This window comes from Ailuropoda melanoleuca, chromosome 7, assembly GCF_002007445.2.
Source record: "Ailuropoda melanoleuca isolate Jingjing chromosome 7, ASM200744v2, whole genome shotgun sequence".
NCBI lineage: Eukaryota > Metazoa > Chordata > Mammalia > Carnivora > Ursidae > Ailuropoda > Ailuropoda melanoleuca.
Genome location: NC_048224.1, coordinates 128,901,925 through 128,916,633, shown reverse-complemented (window position 1 = coordinate 128,916,633; position 14,709 = coordinate 128,901,925). Strand labels below are relative to the sequence as shown.

The 14,709-nt window shown below is 40.5% G+C and overlaps 1 long non-coding RNA gene across 1 annotated transcript; it reads left to right on the top strand.

Annotated features, from left to right (window-relative positions):
- The first annotated feature begins 5,344 nt into the window (after positions 1–5,344).
- Positions 5,345–12,959, top strand: LOC117803121. The gene is made up of 3 exons (XR_004626789.1): positions 5,345–5,529; positions 11,013–11,120; positions 12,448–12,959. It is a non-coding gene; the product is annotated as an uncharacterized LOC117803121 (long non-coding RNA).
- The last annotated feature ends 1,750 nt before the right edge of the window (positions 12,960–14,709 follow it).

Genomic DNA, 14,709 nt, shown 5'->3' with positions numbered 1-14,709 from the left:
CACAAAAAAATAGACACATAGATCAATAGAACAGAATAGAAAATCCAGAAATATACCCACAAATATGTGGTCAATTAATCGTTGACAAAGCAGGGAAGAATATCCAGTGGGAAAAAGACAGTCTCTTCAACAAGTGGTGTTGGGAAAACTGGACAGCCACATGCAGAAGAATGAAACTGGACCACTTTCTTAAACCATACACAAAAATAAATTTAAGATGGATTAAAGATCTAAATGTGAGACCTGAAACCGTAAAAATCCTAGAAGAAAACACAAGAACTAACTTCTTTGATATCAGTTGTAACAACTTTTTTCTAGATATGTCTCCCAAGGCAGGAGAAACAAAAGCAAAAATAAACTGTTGGGACTACATCAAAATAAAACACTTCTGCACAGCAAAAGAAACATTCCACAAAACTAAAAGTCAACCTATGGAATGGGAGAAGATATTTGCAAATGACAAATCTGATAAAGGGTTAGTATCCAAAATATGTAAAGAACTTATACAGCTCCACACCAAAAAAAGAAAAAAAGAAAAGAAAGAAAAGAAAAGAAGAAAAATCCAATTAAAAACTGGACATGCTCCTGAGCCTGAAGGGTACGCATGGATTCCTCCTGAAGCCCTCCTGTCCATGGACTCCCTTCCTCAATCTGACTCACATATTATTACAACAAACAATAACCAATTACTAGTTTCCCAACCACCCTGCTACCAGCCTGAGAGTCAGATCTAAGGTCACGTGTAGCTGTGGCTGCGTGCTTTGCATGAATCCTTATAAAATACTGTATGGGCTGCGTCTTCAATGCAAGTGGAGAACAGCAGGTTGGTGCAAGATCCGATGTCAGAGGATGGGATGGGGATGAGAAAGAAGGCAGCAGACGGCCCAGAGCTGCACCTGGCTACAGGGGGATTCCTCCTCAGATGAGTGGATATGCGCCTGCGCGCGGTGGGTCGGCAGCCAGGGGCCTATAAAACGCTGCATGGGCCGTTCTTGTCAGTAGGTGCTCCTAGGGATCTTGGAAACAGACCCTCTAAAATAGTAATGACATTGAGTATTCTCCTTATGTTTATGAGATTTTGTTTTCATATTAGATACATTTGGCTCATTACTTTCTTACACTGCTGGGGAGAAAGAAGTATTTCTGGAAGGCAACTTGACAATGTGTATAAAGAGCCTAAAATTGCTTTCACACCCTTTGACCAAGAAATTCCAAGTTCTGGGAACTTATACTGGAGAAATCATTGGCGAGATACACAAATGTTTCTGTACTAGAATGTTTATTGTCATGTTGTTAGAATAGCCCCAAACAAGAAACCAACCTAAAGCTCCCACCGCCAAAGGGAATAACTTAACTATTCCCAAAAGGGAATAAATAGCTATTTACAGTGAAATACTTGCAGACATTGAAATCATTTTAAGATGACTTAGTGACATGGAAAAATGTTCATAAGGCTGAGAGAAATTATACAACATGTATGATATTATTCAGTGTTGCTAAGTTTATTAATTTATGCATGAAGAAAAAGTCTGTGAAGAAGTGCAATAAAATATTAATGCTAGCTATCTCTAGATTTTTTATATATACTTTACAGAATCTTACAAAAAAAAACTGTAGTGAAAATATATTACTTTAACATTCAGAAAAAAAAGCTATCTAAAAAACAGTTGCCCACTTGATTTTGATGATAGTGTGGGAGTGACTTATCTTCAGGAAGGATGTTAGCTCTTCTCGGTTACTAGGTTTAGAGGAACAATTGATGTGATTTAAAAGAGAATTTCCCAGGGCCCTTACTGCGGAGAGCAAACACGCCTCGCTAATAGACTAGCGTAAGGAGAGTTAATGCATATCTAATCTCTGCAGACCCACTCCATTCTCACTGACAGTAACACACTAGGATCTTAGGACACAGTCTCCCAGACAATGAGAAATGTTTTGGTCTGTTTTGCAGATAAGAAAACTTCCGTGCAGAGAACTGCTTTTTTCTCTGGACATATCAGTTCAATAAAGTCAAGAGTAAAACGTATTCTTGGAGTTTCTGGCCCACTATGTTGGCCTTGTTGCTTGTATGTACGCTATTCAGAGAGTAGAATCCCTAAAGTAATATAATACTCTAATGTTTGTTCCAGAAAACCTTGTTTTCAGAGATCCGGTGCACATTAAGTTAACAGAAGCTGTTTTTCTTGTCTGGTCACAGACTCTAGAATTGAAGGGAAAGTAGTCTGCATGGTTTTATATTGTCCCACTGAAGTGACACAGCTGTCTTTCCTGAAGAATATTTGTTACCATGAACCTTTCAGGAACCTTTCAGGAACTATAAATGAATGGTATTCACCAAAAGATAACTGGGCTAGTATGGCAGGAGAACCAGCGGTGAGCACTGAATATATTGAAAACTAAAATCGAGACTAAAAACAATGTGAGAAAAAAGTGACAGATCAGAATGTAAACGTTTTGAGCCTTGAGAAGCTAGACAGGATACAACTGATAAAACTCATCGGGGACCGACGGTGAGGTCGTGGAGAGTAAGGAAGCTTCTTTTTTTTTTTTATAATAATATTTTGTTATTATATTATGTTAGTCACCATACAGTACATCCCCAGTTTTTGATGGATAGTTCCGTGATTCATTACTTGCGTATAACACCCAGTGCACCATGCAATACGTGCCCTCCTTAATACCCATCACCAGCCTATCCCATTCCCCCACCCCCTCCCCTCTGAAGCCCTCAGTTTGTTTCCCAGAGTCCATAGTCTCTCATGGTTCATTCCCCCTTCTGTTTACCCCCTCTTTCTTCTTCCCTTTCTTCTCCTACCGATCTTCCTACTTCTTATGTTCCACAAATGAGTGAAACCATATAATTGTCTTTCTCTGCTTAACTTATTTCGCTTAGCATTATCTCCTCCAGTCCCATCCATGTTGCTGCAAATGTTGAGAAATCGTTCTTTTTGATAGCTGAGTAATATTCCATTGTATATATGGACCACATCTTCTTAATCCAGTCATCTATTGAAGGGCATCTCGGCTCCTTCCAGGATTTAGCTATTGTGGACAATGCTGCTATGAACATTGGGGTGCATATGGCCCTTCTCTTCACTACGTCTGTATCTTTGGGGTAAACACCCAGTAGTGCAATGGCTGGATCATAGGGTAGTTCAATTTTTAACTTTTTAAGGGACCTCCACACTGTTTTCCAGAGTGGCTGTACCAACTTGCATTCCCACCAACAATGTAGGAGGGATCCCCTTTCTCCACATCCTCTCCAACAATTGTTGTTTCTTGCCTTGTCTATCTTTGCCATTCTAACTGGCGTAAGGTGGTATCTCAGTGTGGTTTTGATTTGAATTTCCCTGATGGCTAATGATTTTGAACATTTTTTCATGTGTCTGTTAGCCATTTGTATGTCTTCATTGGAAAAGTGTCTGTTCATATCTTCTGCCCATTTTATGATTTGTTTATTTGTTTCTCGTGTATTGAGTTTGAGAAGTTCTTTGTAGATCTTGGATACCAGTCCTTTATCTGTGGTGTCCTTTGCAAATATATTCTCCCATTCCGTGGGCTGTCTCTTAGTTTTTTTGACTGTTTCCTTGGCTGTGCAGAAGCTCTTTATCCTGATAAAGTCCCATAAGTTCATTTTATCTTTTATTTCTCTTGCCTTTGGAGATGTGTCGTGAAAAAGGTTGCTCTGGCCGATGTCATAGAAGTTGTTGCCTATGTTCTCCTCTAGAATTTTGATGGATTCCTGTCTCACATTGAGGTCTTTCATCCATTTGGAGTTTATTTTTGTGTATGGTGTGAGAGAGTGGTCAAGTTTCATTCTTTTGCATGTAGCTGTCCAATTTTCCCAGCACCATTTATTGAAGAGACTGTCTTTTTTCCACTGGATGTTTTTTCCTGCTTTGTCAAAGATTAGTTGCCCAAAGAGCCGAGGGTCCTTCTGGGTTCTCTATTCTGTTCCACTGGTCTATGTATCTGTTTTTGTGCCAGTACCATGCTGTCTTTGTGATCACAGCTTTGTAGCACAGCTTGAAATCCAGCAATGTGATGCCCCCAGCTTTGTTTTTCCTTTTCAACAATTCCTTGGCGATATGGGGCCTTTTCTGGTTCCACACAAATTTGAGAGCTGTTTGTTCCAGCTCTCTTTTTAATGATCCCCACCTATCGCAGCTCAGCAAATGGGGCAGTCTGCAGAGTAGTGACTGACATTTGATGGCGTTTTACAGAGCTCTTCCATGTATAATATCTCAATGAAACTTCTCTGCGACTTGATGAGCTAGGTAATATTGCAGTCATAAAGATAAGGCACATACGTGAAGAGTAACGTGACTCACCAAGTTCATGCAGCTGTTGCTTGAGGAAGCTGGAACCAGACCTAGGTTTGCGGGTCTGCTCGTTCCATCTCTTAAACACTGAGGGAGCAGGTCATAGGCATGCTTATGCAAACCATTTTCTCTCTTTGTGATAGAAATTGCTCCCATTTTTTAACCCTCCCTTGTTCTGTGGGACTTCTAGGACTAGACATTTTATGTATTATACCTTTCATCCCCACAAACCCACCATGATTTAAGTGTCATTATTTGCATCTTATCACTTGTGGCTGCTCAGCTACATACAAAATAAGCAATAAAACTGAGATACTGGGGTGCTTGGGTGGCTCAGTCCGTTAAGCGTCCAACTCTTGATTTCAGCTCAGGTCATGATCTCAGGGTCCTGGATTGAGTCCTGGGTCAAGCTCCACGCTCAGTGGGGAGGGAATCTGCTTCAGGATTCTCTCTTTCCCTCCTCCTCTCCCCTCATGCTCTCTTTCTTTCTCTCTCTCTCTGTCAAATAATAAATAAACCTTAAAAAAACACCTGAGATGCCAAATCAGGTGTGTCTGACTCCAGAGCTTGAAGGATTTTCAGTGTGTTACTCACAGTGATGTTAGTACAGGTGGGGAGCAGGAGAGTACAGAAGAACTGAAACTGAACTATCAGCCCTTAAACATTGGTTAATACTTCATGAAAGCAGGGGCGCCTGGATGGCACAGCGGTAAGCGTCTGCCTTCGGCTCAGGGCGTGATCCTGGCGTTATGGGATCGAGCCCCACATCAGGCTCCTCTGCTATGAGCCTGCTTCTTCCTCTCCCACTCCCCCTGCTTGTGTTCCCTCTCGCTGGCTGTCTCTATCTCTGTCGAATAAATAAATAAAATCTTTTTAAAAAAATACTTCATGAAAGCAAATACAACCAGAGTTGTCTTGACGGACGCATGACTGTGTAGTCACCAAGGGCCCTGAGCTCAGAAGGGCACTGTGCTTCATTTACTGCTCTGCTGTCACCATCTTGAGATTCTGAATAATTTTATCTTTGCACATGTGTTTTCTAAGTGAAGTTCGTTGGGACTCTGGAGCATGTATACGACCCATACACACCATCTGCTGACATTCCTTGCTGCCTGTTGACCTACAGCATTCACGATGCCCCAAGAGCACAGACTTGTGGCTGACCCACAACATGTGGGAGCCCAGTGAGACCCACAGTGAGCACAAGGTAAGGAGTTATGTCCGTGACTAAGCAAGCAGGGCTGCAGAGAGCCCCAAGAGGCCACACTTCCCACTCCAAGCGGAAGGAAAAGGCTGTATGGCTCAGGACCTTCAGTAGTACTTTAGTCCTGCTTTTTGAACAAGGGACACTGTCTTTTTTAGTTTGCACCAAGCCCTGCAAATTATGTAGTCGGCCTGAGTATAATAGGCACACACCTAGATACACTCAAATGTGTAAATAAATTTTCTGAGGAACAGCTCTCTGATGCATTTACAGTGTAAATATTTTGAGGTCTGAAAATTTCAGTCACTTCTCCAACATCAGAGAAACACCAGCCCCCAGTCTTCATCAGTTCAGCTCAAATCCACGGTCACACAATCTTGCACCTAGAATGACGTCTCCTCGCCACCAACGGAGTCTGAGACCATATCCATCATGTCAAATGTAGCAACCCCTGTCACGTTCACCGAGATGACATCTCAGTTGTTGCATGTTCTACCAATGACTTTGCCCCAAGGAAGTGGGGGAATTAGAGGCTGACCAGTAATAGTAAAAAAGAAAAAAGGTGTGGTAGGTAGAGTAATGGCTTCCCCAAAGATATGTCCTAATCCCTGGAGTTTGTAAATACTAATTGTATGGAAACAAGGTCTTGGCAGATGTGATTAAGATGGACCTGTTTTACCAGGTTAAGTCCTCAATGCAATCACATGTATCCTTATAAAAGGGAGGCAGAGGGAGATTGAGGACCTACAGAAGAAGAGAAGTCTCTATGAAGACAGAGGCAGGGATTGGAGTGCTGTGCCCACAAGCCAAGGAACCCTGGAAGCTGCCAGAGCTAGAAGAGGAAAGGGAGGAACCCCCGCCTTGAGCTGCCAGGAGGGAGGAATCTGCTGACACTTTGACTTCAGACTTCTGGTCTCCAGATCTGCAAGAGATTATTACATTTCTATTCTTTTAAGTCACCAAGTTTGTGATCATTAACTTACTCCTTCAAAACAAAAACAGAAACAAGGAAAAACTTGCTCTTAAAAGTAGAAAATTCAGACTTTCACAGCAGTTTCTCACATATAGAAGAGTTAAAGGAAATTATTCAAAGGCCTGAAGGAGACCGAAAAATCCAGTTCACAAAGGGCCTTGTCTCCTCCCTTCCTGTCCACAAAGCCCATGGACCACATGTAGCAGAACATGAGAACTGAAACAGTTTCATGTTGTCATATTAAGCTATCCTGGATAGGTTGTCATCACAAAGAAAAGCTTCAAATCATTCGCTGAAATGGATTGGTCTTTTGGAAAGACATCGTTTTTATAAACGATAAAGAACCCATTTTCATAAATATGTCATAAATATAATTTTGTGATCATGTAATCATACGTCTCATTTTGTGACTTATATAATCAGCAGAAAGAAACGTGTATCATGAACCTTGTAACAAAATAATGCTTCCTATCACATTACTCATTTACAACCTTACTTCTGCTCAACTTGCTTCCTTCTGTGCACAGATTTCTCCCTGCCTGATACAGAGATTTGCACCTTAGGGGATATGATCCATCCTGCAATTGTGACTGCTTTTTATGTTGGTTAGGTTCGCACCATTCACCCTGTGTTTTCCCTTTTCAAGAAATAAATTTATACAATACAGTCTAGCAGATATTAGAGAATCATACTGAGTATGGTAGGTTTTTATAGATACTTGTAGAATTCAATATGTCAGCCCTCGGTTCTTCTTCAGGAAGAATGGCTCTATAAATAGAGGTAGATTTGGTATGTCAATGGAGGAGGTGAGTTCAGGGTCTTCCTATGTTGCCGTCTTGGACCAGAAACCAATTGTCGAATTTAATATGAATAATCAATGTTATATCATTTGAAACAGAAAACAGAAAAGGATACAGAAAAACATGTGGTCTTAAGATAATCTGATCTGTAAAAAATATGTTATTGGTATTTATAATGATTTAGTTCCCTTCCCCACCCATCTCCCCTCTCTATTTTAGCTGACCCTAAAATTTATATGTAAATACAGAAGGCCTAGGATAGCCAAAATAATCTTAGAAATGAAGAACAAACTTGGAGGACTTGCACTATGAGGTTTCAAAACTTATTGTAAAGCTACAGTAACCAAGAGAGTGTGACATCAGCATTTGGAATCGAAATATAGATCAACGGGAGCAAAGAGAAAGTCCAGAAATAACCCCTTATACTTACGAGCAACTGCTTTTTGACAAAAGTTCCAAGGCAGTTCAGTGGGGGGAAGAAAAATCTTTTCAACATATGGTGATGGGACAATTGGATATCCCCATGCAAAAAATAACCTTTCATCTTTACCTCACACCATACACTAAAATTAAATAAAATATGGATCGTAGACCTAAATATAAGAGCCATATAAAACTTTTAGAAGAAAACATGATAACAAATTAGTGATCTTAGGAAAGGATAAGAATAACTATGAATAGCTATGACAACAAAAGCATGATCCATAGGGGCGCCTGGGTGGCACAGCGGTTGAGCGTCTGCCTTCGGCTCAGGGCGTGATCCTGGCGTTGTGGGATCGAGCCCCACATCAGGCTCCTCCACTAAAGAGCCTGCTTCTAGCTCTCCCACTCTCCCTGCTTGTGTTCCCTCTCTTGCTGGCTGTCTCTATCTCTGTCAAATAAATAAATAAAAATCTTTAAAAAAAAAAAAGCATGATCCATAAAAAAATTGATAAATTAATCTTATCGAAACTTAAAACTTTGCGTATCAAAAGATACCATTAAGAGAATTAAAATACAAACAACATACTGGGGAGAAATATTTGCAAATCATATTTCTTTTTTTTTAAAAGATTTTATTTATTTATTCGACAGACACAGAGACAGCCAGCGAGAGAGGGAACACAATCAGGGGGAGTGGGAGAGGAAGAAGCAGGCTCATAGTGGAGGAGCCTGATGTGGGGCTCGATCCCATAACGGGATCACGCCCTGAGCCGAAGGCAGACGCTTAACCGCTGTGCCACCCAGGCACCCCTGAAAATCATATTTCTAATAAAGGACTTGTATTCAGGATATATAAAGAATCTTTACAACTCAACAATAAGACCAACATCCAATTTAAAAATGGGCAGAGGTTAGATTAGACATTTCCCCAAAGAAGATATACAAGTGGCTATTAGACACATAGAAAAGTGTACAATATTATTGGTCATTGGGAAGATGCAGATTAAACCCCACCCACGTACTCCTAAAGTGAAACCCATCTCTTGACCCTCCTTACCAGTGATATGTTGACCCTCCTTACCAGTGATGTGTTGGCAAATATTTAACAACTGGCCCTCTGCAGGGGGGGGACCTGCCCTGATCAGTGGCATTGACCAATTTCCTTGGTGTAAAGACTCCCACCTTGGCTGACATCAGGCCACCCACCAGTGTGAAGGTGGGATTGGGAAGAGATGTGCACACTTGGTTCTCATTAGTCAGGATCAGGCCCCCCCACCCCCGACCCTGTGCACCACTACTCCTTAAACACACCAGAACTGCCATCACCAGCCTCTCCACTCAGAGGAAAGGTCCACTGAGGACATTGATTTACCTGCTCCACTGCAGGGGAAACCCTGGCCAGTCACCTAGAAACAAATTAATTCTTTAAAGGAACAAATAAAGAAGGCTCACTGAATTTAGGAAGAATCCAGCAACTTAAAAGAAGGCCCTGGATGAGCAAATGGGACCCTGATAGGGAACTGAGATGATTTAGGGACGAGAAGGGGATTTTATTTTGAAATTTCAATTTCAATTTGTATCCTCAGGGAGATTCAAGGAGCTATTCCATCTTTCAATAAATCAAGAAAGAGCTCTTAGACATTAAAAATACATTTTTTGCTAAATAAACATTCAAATGATGAAAAATAAAGAAATCTCCCATGATGCCAAGAGTCAGAAAACATGATAGAAAAGATAGGATCAAGAGGCCAACATCCAGGGGCGCCTGGGTGGCTCAGTCGTTAAGCGTCTGCCTTCGGCTCAGGGCGTGATCCCAGGGTCCTGGGATGGAGCCCTGAATCCCAGCAGAGCAGGGAGCCTGCTTCTTCCTCTCCCACTCCCCCTGCTTGTGTTCCCTCTCTTGCTGGCTGTTTCTCTCTTGTCAAATAAATAAATAAAATCTTAAAAAAAAAAAAAAGAGGTCAACATCCGACTAACTGTTTGAGCAAAGGAGAACCAAACAAATGGAGGAGAGGATATCATGTAAGACAAAGTAGAAGAAAGTTTGCCAAAGCTCAAGATGGCTTCCAGCTAACATAATATAATAAAAAATCATTAAAAAATAAATAAAAATTAAAAAATTAAAAAAAAATACTCCAGAAGAGGAAAGATAAAATACCCACATCTTTATACATTCTCATGAGCAGAGTAAAAAAAACTGAAGTTTCCAGACAGGGAAAAAAAGGCCTACAGTGGAAAAACAAAAAGACTGGAATCAAACTCCCCAGGAGCACTGATGCCAGGAGACGAGGGGCAATGTCTTCATAATTCTGAGAGGAATTCAATTCCAACAGAGAATTTTATTCAGATGTAAGAACAAAATAAAGGTATTTTCGGCACACAAAAAATGTGTTTGCCAAGCACTCTTTCTGATGATGTGCTGCAAAGGAAAGAGCAAAGGAAGGAGGGAGGGAGAAAAGGACGTCAGTCGGTCTGTCCTGGGGTCCAATAACAGAAGTCTGAGCACTAAAAGGAAGTCCCAGGATAATGGTTGTGCCCCAGGCCCATGGAGCGATCAACCTTGAGGGGAACAAGCTGTAAGGATGAGTCTTCTAGAAGAAAGTGCTTTCCATGTAATAGAGAACATGATTGAAAAGTTGGGTAATTTCAGAATAAGGTGAAGGTGTATATTTATTCTGTCAGTCAGAAAAAAATAAATGCAATTATTTTTTTAAAAGCAATACAACAGGGGCGCCTGGGTGGCACAGCGGTTAAGTGTCTGCCTTCAGCTCAGGGCGTGATCCCGGCGTTATGGGATCGAGCCCCACATCAGGCTCTTCCGCTATGAGCCTGCTTCTTCCTCTCCCACTCCCCTGCTGTGTTCCCTCTTTCACTGGCTGTCTCTATTTCTGTTGAATGAATGAATAAATAAGTAAAAAATCTTTAAAAAAAAAAAAAGCAATACAACAGTTATGTAAAGCAAACTAAATGTTCCTCAAATGGAACAATAGGTGGAGCATTAGGAAAGAAATCCATTTGAACATTTTTAAAAATATTTTATTTATTTATTTATTTATTTATTTATTTATTTATTTGTCAGAGAGAGAGCGTAGAAGCAGGGGGAGCAGCAGGCAGAGGGAGAAGCAGGCTCCCCACTGAGCAAGGAGCCCAATGATGCAGGACTCATTCCAGGACCCTGGGATCATGACCTGAGCCAAAGGCAGGTGCTTAACCGACTGAGACACCCAGGCATCCCAAAAAGAAATCCATTTGACACTGACATTTGGAACGTTCTCCTTGGCCTGACACAGGAGTGGAACCCTGGAACCACTGAGTGAATGGAATCAGAAAACCTACCAAGAAGATGGAATCAGATTCTATTATTTGTCTCTGCAGTGAACGTGTATGATTCTAACAGGGTAATGCTGTTTATTGATTTTTTTATTCATATAATCAACAACCTGTAGGCCATTCACAGAAGACTATTACAGAACAGAATGTATATGTCATCAGGCCGGAGTACATAGTCAAATCACAGCAGTCGGATCTTGGGAGAGGAAAGAGGATAGGATAGGATAGGATAGGATAGGATAGGATAAGGATAGGATAGGATAGGATAGGATAGGATAGGATAGGCCCTGCCATGAGAGATGAATGAGAATATCTGCTCCTAGAGCTCAGAGGGTACTCNGGAAGGGAAGGGAAGGGAAGGGAAGGGAAGGGAAGGGGCATGCGCCCGGGTGGGTCAGTCGGTTAAGCGTCCATCCGACTCTTGGCTTGGGCTGAAGTCATGATCTCAGGGTCCTGGGATGGACGCCCCGTGTGGGGCTTCTTGCTCAGTGGGGAGTCTGTTTCTCCCTCTCCCTCTCCCTCCTCCTCTGCTCTTCCCTCCCCCTTCCCCTCTGCTCCTCCCCTGCTCAAGCTCTCTCTCTCAAATAAATAAATAAAATCTTCTTTAAAAAGAGAGAAAGGAGTACAAAGGCCTAATATTCTATCCTGTAAGTAAGGAAATACTATCTAAGACAAATAAATAATTACAGATTCATTTAAAGATGTTAAGGTAACCAATTAAAGACCTAAGAGAAAGTTTTTAAAGCTATCTGAAATTGAGAAGACGAGGAGGAGGGAGCTATGATAAGAGGGGTGTTATAAATGAGCTAAATTCTCATTTTTCATGCTGGGGAGTCTATAAATGTAATTTAGAGTCAATACATCATGAAATGGACATATAATCATTTTATTTAGAATTATGGAAGTTAATTTCCCAAAAAACAAAAACATAAATGACTACAAGTGACTACTGTGAAAGAAGCCAGTTACAAAGGCCCACACCTTGCATGATTCTGTTTAGATGGAATGTCCAGAATAAGCAAATTCATAGCGACAGAAAGTGGACTGGTGTTTGCTTAGGGCTGGCGGAAGGATAGGAGAATCGAAGAATGACTGCTCCTATGTACAGGATTTCTTTTGGGGCTGATGAAAATATTCTAAGATTGATTGTGGTAATAGTTGCACAACTCCAAATATGCTAAAAACCAGTGACGTGCACCCTTTAGAATTGGATGGTATGTATATTACATCTCAGTAAAACTGTTATTAAACCAAAGTCTGGGATGCATGGAAAACAACATGGAGGTTCTTCAAAAAGTTAAAAATAGTATTACCATATAATCCAGCATTCCCACTTCTGGGTATAGTTCCAAAGAAATTGAAAACCATGTATTTGCACACCTGTGTTCATTACAGCATTATTCACGATAACTAAGAAGTGGGAGTAACCTGAATGTCCACTGACGGATGAATGAAGAAAGAAAATTTGGTACGTCCAAGCAACAGAATATTATTCAGCCTTAAGAGGACTCAAGTCCTGTCATGAACCATGGATGAAGCTTGATGTTATACTGAGTGAAATAAGCAAGTCACAGAAAGACAAATATTATATGAATCCACTTATTTGAAGTGCATAGTGTGATCAGACCCATAGAAACAGGAAGCAGAATAGAATGAGGGTTACCAGGGGCTGGGGACAGGGAAAAGGAGAGTCGTGCAATGAGTGTAGCATTTCAGCTTTACAAGATGGAAAAGTTCTGAAGATCTGTGAACAACAAGGTGCATATAGTTAACACTACTGCGCTGTACACTTAAAAATGATTAAGATGGTAAATTTTATGTTTTGTATTTTGTAACACAATGAAGAAGAGTCTGGGGACTGGACTGGGGATAGGAGCAGCAGACCGCCTTGTAAGCTGTTCTGTACTGTTGGGTGGGTTTTGATTTTTTTTAATTTCTAAAACTTAATTTTAAATTAAAACTAACAAATAATATTATCAACAGAGGTTGGACAGAGATTTGTCACATACCTCCAGCAGTATTTTAATTATTGTACTTGAGTCTATAGCAACTATGGGCACTGGTTTCCTATCTCGAAGTACACTGCTAACAATCTCACGTATCTTGGGGGTTATCTATCCTACATGGCAAAACAAGCAGTGAGATCACAGTCTCACCAATTACTTGCCAATGAATTTTATATACATTTGTAATATAAATTTCAATCACAAAGATGAAATATTTGGGTATACATTTTATTTATTGAAATCATTTACAAATGCCGAGTTAAATTTTATGTTGATGGCACACAAATTATGCCATATAAGCTTGTATAATTTTATATCCAATATAAAATTATTCTTTCTATATGAGAGAATTTTTTACAGACCCTTTTTTGACCTAATTTGATTTTCTCTGATTTTTTCCACTAGCACCCTTTTTTTTCTTTTCCAGGATCCCACATTGCATTTAGTTGTCATATGTCTTCAGTCTCCTCCTATCTGTGACAGTTCCTCCATCTTCCTTGTTTTTCACAAACTTCACATTTTTTAAGCATTCAGGTCAGTTATTGTGTAGCATTTTGCTCAGTTTGGGTTTGTCTGATGTTTTCTCATGATAAAGTTATGTATTTTTGGCAAGAAATCTACAGAAGTGATGTTGTGCCCTTCTCAGGGCATTGTATCCGGGGTACATGAAGTTGACGTGTCTTATCCTTGGTGATCTTGACTTTGATCTCTCAATCAAGGTGGTATCTGTTGTGTTTGTCAATGATGAAGTGACAGTTTTTCCCTTTGTAATAAACATCCTGGGGAGATGTTTCAAGACAAGATGCAGTATCCTTTGCTTGCTCATCCTTATTGGCTGTTAATTTCTTAACAGTCCCAAGTGGTTTGTTGGGTGACTAGGTATTGACTCTAAATAACAAAGGATCTCATTTCTAAATATCCATATCATACTATTTAAATATTCTCCAGTTTCCCCCTTACTTCTTTCCTAGTGAGATTTCATACTCTTTCTAACCACACAAAGGAGGTTAATGAAGTGCATTGGTTCTCCCCATTTGAAGGCTTATATACATTTAGGACTTTTATACCTACCGGACAGCCAATGCTCAGGATTTTTTACATACTCGCTTGCTTCTTCTTTTGTTTCATGCATTAATTATGAATTTGCAGAATGGATTTAATGCTATCCAAATACCCTTCTTTATCTTGTTTGCTGTACTGATTCCTTCTAAGAAAACATTAGCTCATGCGAGCAGGATTCAGTTCAATGTGTTACCCCCTTTAACTAATATTAAGAAACGATCTGGGCTTCTCAGTCACCATGGTATAAGTCAATATTCTAGCCTTCTTCCTGCACGTGGTGGACAGCAAAATGCCGTCCACCTGCACAGAGATGTCCATGTCCAAATCCCCAGAATCTCAGTGAATATATTATCTTGAATGGCAGAAAGGATTTTGCAGGTGTGATTAAGTTAAGGATCTTGAGATGGGGAGATTGTACTGGGTTATCCAGGTTGGCCCAGTGCATTCACAAGGGTCTTTATAAAAGGAAGGCAGGAGGGCCAGAGTCAGAGAAGGACATATGATGAGAGAAGGAGAGGTGAAAAAGAGTTGAAGGTGCCGTGCTGCTGGCTTTGAGGATAGAGGAGGGGCCCCACAACAAGGAATGCAA